The 5,089-nt window shown below is 43.9% G+C and overlaps 1 pseudogene; it reads left to right on the plus strand.

Moving 5' to 3' along the window:
* The first annotated feature begins 3,225 nt into the window (after nt 1-3,225).
* Nucleotides 3,226-4,575, plus strand: LOC136398584 (E3 ubiquitin-protein ligase RING2 pseudogene; annotated as a pseudogene).
* The last annotated feature ends 514 nt before the right edge of the window (nt 4,576-5,089 follow it).

Consider the following 5,089-nt stretch of genomic DNA (forward strand, 5'->3'; position numbering starts at 1 on the left):
GAGTTTCAAAACAGACACAACTGATTCTTATTTCTCCCTTCTTTCCCAAAGACCTCAATTCTTCCTGAGAAATATTTGCCGAGAAAGCTCTCTTAGCTATGGAAGTCCCTGCACACGGCTGTGCAATCCCATGCTCTCTCTAGGTGGCCATCATAACGTCATTCTTTATAAAATAAGACAGCTCCTTGGACGTGTTATGATAAGAGACACCATAAATCAAGAGCCTGCTGTGGGCCAGGCACTGTGAGAGAGGTGAATGAGTGGGTTGCTTTGTCCAGGAGCACAGATGGCTTTGTGCCAACCCACCAGTGGCCTCGCACCCTGCCCGAGTGATGGCTGGCCTTAGAAACATGACCTCAGCACGGCAAGTGAGCATAGAAGAAAGCAAGTGCTCCAGGCTCCAGCCCCACCTGAACTTTACCAATCAGGTCACCCTTCCAGCCAAAGATACCCACCCCCTACAATGTCTTCAGGGAAGAATCTTAAACCAATGGGCAACACACTAGCCCAGAAACCCAGAGATCCGGTTTAATCATGTGGGAAAAAAAAGACAAACTTAAATTGAGGGGTCTCCTACAAAATGCTTGACCAGTGTCTTTCAAAACTGTCAAAGTCATAGAAAACAAAGGAAGGCTAGTAAACTGTCACAGACCAGAGGACACTAAAAGGGACATGTTGAATAAATGTAATATCATATCCTGAATGAGATTCCAGAAAAGACATTGGTGGAGAAGTTGGTAAATCCAGAATAAATTCCAGCTTTAGCTTATAAAAATGTCCCAATGTTAATTCCTTAGTTCTGACAAATATATTGTGATAATACAAGACATTAACAATAGGCGTGACTGGAGAAGGCATATGAAAGCTCTCTAGACTATCTTCACTGTTCTATAAGTCTAAAAGTATTCCAGAATTAAAGGTTCATTTAAACAGACAATTTTAAAAGGCAATACAAACATATATTCAACATACAAGGCACCAGAGATATAAAGGGGAACAGGAGAAGATTTATCCCTGCCAAATCGAGTGGGAAACCAGTACGGCTCAGGCAACCCAGTTTCACTGCCCTTCAGGTCAACTTTCCTTTAAGATAGAAATAAATAGGCCCTGGCCGGTTGGCTCAGTGGTAGAGCATCGGCCTGGTGTGTGGGAGTTCCAGGCTCGATTCCCAGCAAGGCACACAGGAGAAGTGCCCATCTGCTTCTCCACCCCTCCCCCTCTCCTTCCTCTCTGTCTCTCTCTTCCCCTCCCACAGCCAAGGCTCCATTGGAACAGCGTTTGCCCGGGTGCTGAGGATGGCTCTGTGGCCTCTGCCTCACGCGCTAGAATGGCTCTGATTGCGGCAGAGCGACGCCCCAAGATGGGCAGAGCATCGCCCCCTGGTGGGCCTGCCGGGTGGATCCCGGTCAGGCACATGTGGGAGTCTGTCTGACTGCCTCCCCGTTTCCAACTTCAGAGAAATTAAAAAAAAAAAATTAAAAAAAATTAAGATGGAAATAAATATTTAAGCCCCATCTCTTACCGACTGCAAGAAATTCAGTCCCCCAAAAAATAGTTCTAAAAATCCCTTGTGGGGATGGGGAGCTGGTAGTATTCAACTCTTGTCTGTCATTCCAAATTCCAGATGATCCGAGGCTACTCCTTGATGATTTCTGACCTTTGTGGCCCCTGCTGTTCCTGGCTGCTGCCCCATCTCTGTTTCCCCGCTCTGCTGTGAAAATAGCCCTCCCATCTTTACTGACAGTGTGGGGGTAAAAGAAGTGAACAACAACAGCACAGACCTGGAAACTCTAATATAGGCTGGAAATACTACTGATCTTAGAAGTACTCAACTCGGACATGGAGGTCTCTGACTTAGTTTGAGTTATCTCCTGCATCAGATATAACCCATGGCTTGTTCCTGGATTCATCCTCTCCGCAACAAGCCCCTTAAGAAAGGGACTATCTAACAAATCTTCGACCTGTCTTTCTGCCTCTTCCTATAAGAGATGGGGGGAGGGCGGAGAAAAAAAGAAAAATTCCTACAGTTGATTATGCAGAGGAATTTTAACACCTTCCATTTTATTTCCTCTGCACCGGTCTTAAAATTCAGGCGAGATGATGATATTTGGGTTGGTTGCTTTTTGTCTTTCCAATTAGCACCCTTCCTTCTTCACTATTAACATTGCTCTCTCAGTGGTAATTAATAGCAGCTACTCATTTCGTGGAATTTTATACAATGACTTCATGAACATTTTCAAATGCTCCTCACATAAACCATGTGAAACAGGTATTGTTATCAACCCCATTTTATAGAAAAACAACCCCAGAGTAAGTGACTGCTAAGCTAATGCAGCTGGCGAGGGGGACATCTGGGACTGACTCTGGAATTTTGGAGCATGAAGCCAATGTTTATTTTATTGCATGTATGCTTATTAGTCACACACACCAACATAGGAACTTGGAAATCTGAGAGCTGCAGGGTGTGGTAGAGACAAGCTATCTACACCAGCTGTCCCATCCAAGGCCATCCTCTACGGTGTCCCTGGGTTACACTACTTCCTGAGCTTCTCTGTACCACCACCAGAGGACGCTCTCCACGACTGCATGCTCTTGTTATTCACAATCGCAGTAGGCAATATGTGGATGGTGCCTTCCATCCAGCTACAGCGTATGTTGATTTCTCAGGAAATCTTTGCAACCTCCTTCCACCTGCTTATTGTTCAATAAACAACAAAAAATATTTGCTAGCCCCTCCATGGCAGGCTTTGAAGACATTAAGGTGGCTGGGTCTCAATTCCAGTTACATGTTTTTTTTAAAAAAAGGGCTTTGAAGAATAAATAAAATGTTCATAGAAGGGCATTTTAGGGTAAGCGAAGGTGAAGTACAAATGCTCAGAGGTCAGCCTAATCCAAGTAACACAACATAAATGATGGTCATAATAATAACAAAGTATTGACAGTAACAACCAAAGCTTATTGGATAGTCTAGACACCGTCACTCACTGCCTTATACACATCATTCCATCTAGCTCCCACGAAAAACCCACTTGGCTAATTATTGTTACTATTGCTGTTTTGTAGATGTGAAAACTGAGTCTCAGGGAACTTGAAATTTACTCAAAGTCAGACAAGCGAGAGAATGTCTGGGCCAAGATTTAAGCCCAAGTCTGTATGACCTTCTATCCCCATCTTTCTCCACTATGCTGCAGGCTTCTCCGGCTTGGATCCAACCAGGCAGGGGAAATGCCTTCAAAGATCGACACTCTAGGCATCCAGACAACATTCCTCTCACATGTACCAAGGGATGTTCACCTTCCCACATAGAAACCCAAGAGCAGAACTACCAATCCTGGTGCTTTTTCATGTCCATGTTCCAAAGATTTAGCTTTCTGTTTGTCAATGGCATCAGCACACATACAACTGGAGCCATTGAGAATGCAAGGGGGGCCCCACCCCCTCGCTCTCATGCTCCTTCCTGCCCTCTCCACAGAACCTGCCGGAGCACGTTGTCTCTCATGATCACAGAGCAGCCCCCAGTGTATTTCCCCAGCTCCACTGCAGAAATCAAGGCCCGCCATACTGAGTGGTGGCACCAGCGGCCGGAGCAGCTTACACCTGAGTCTCACTGTGGCCGTGGCCAGCAAGTCCCGGGCTGGACAGGCAAATAGGACTCAACCATCCAGCACAACATGGGAACTCAGTTTATCTGAATTACAACAAACACCGCAGGAGTCAACAACAGATGGCTTGGAAACTGTGATTTCACCTCGAAGTCTCCACAGTGAATTAATGTGCCCAATTTGTTTGGATGTGTTAAAGAACACCATGACTACAAAGGAGTGTTTACATCGTTTTTGTGCAGACTGTATTATCATGGCCCTCAGAAGTGGCACTACAGAATGTCCTATCTGTTGGAAAAAAAAGCTAGTTTCCAAAAGATCACTAAGGCCAGGCCCAAACTCTGATGCATTCATCAGCAAAATGTATCCCGGTCATGATGAGAATGAAGCTTATCAAGAGAGAGGATTAGCCAGGATCACAAGCACCAGCATCAGCAAGCACTCGGTCAGAGCACTGACAAAGGACCGAAGATCCAGGCCTGCAACTGAGACAGCAAAGCAAGAAACAACAGATAGAAAATAGTAGTCGAGCAGAAGACAGCGGTGGTGTTTCTCATTGTAGTAATACATCCACACACAGCAATTAGGAGGCAGGACCTGATAACAAAGAGGCTAAAATGTCTGATGATTCTGGGCTTGAGCTTGGTAATAACATTGCAACAGTGGCAATTGATCCAGTAACTGATGGGCGTGAGATTGAGTTAGTATTGAGGCTTCACCCCCCACTTATGGAGACTTCCAGTAATGCCACTGTTGATCACTTACCTCACTATATGGCTGTGAGGTCAGCTTTGGAAGAACTTTGAAGCAAAGGAGAATCCCACCAGACAAAACAATACAACCAGTGAGAAGTAGGGTACCATTTACATAGCAACAGCCAGGGGTCTTTTTCTTTGGAACTGGTCAGTGAGAAATATTAGAAAGTGAACAAATCCATGGCATTTATTATGCACCCTCTAAGGAGTACAAATGAGCTTTTACTAAAACCAAGTCTGAGGGTGACCTCTTTTATGGTCTGTTTATTTTTTAGTAAAGATTTATCACCATGACTTTTACAGACAGAATCTTGGATATGTTGTTCAGTTTTCTTCCCGAGCCAGATCCGTTTACACTATTATAATCTTTTCTCACTTAATTTCAGATTTTCTTTTTGGGAGGGACTATAATTATTCAGTACTTTCTCTTTTCTTGTAAAAATACACCGAAGTGGTATGTCTTCACAGAGTATGGCTGCATACATTTCGCTCAGGTGGTTTTCATAGTGGTATATATTCCTAAGATTCAATTGGTCATCCTTTTCACTCCCCTCAGAAGTTTATGCCTTACACAATGTTAAGTAATATGCATTCTGACTTTTTTCCTGGAGTCTTGTATATTTATAGTTCTCTATATAAGTTGTAGCCACTTCATGAAGACCAAGGCTCACATTTACTGGGCTTAAGATAAAATTCTCATACAATTATTTCCTTTATTGTATTTTCTTCCAT

This window comes from Saccopteryx leptura, chromosome 3, assembly GCF_036850995.1.
Source record: "Saccopteryx leptura isolate mSacLep1 chromosome 3, mSacLep1_pri_phased_curated, whole genome shotgun sequence".
NCBI lineage: Eukaryota > Metazoa > Chordata > Mammalia > Chiroptera > Emballonuridae > Saccopteryx > Saccopteryx leptura.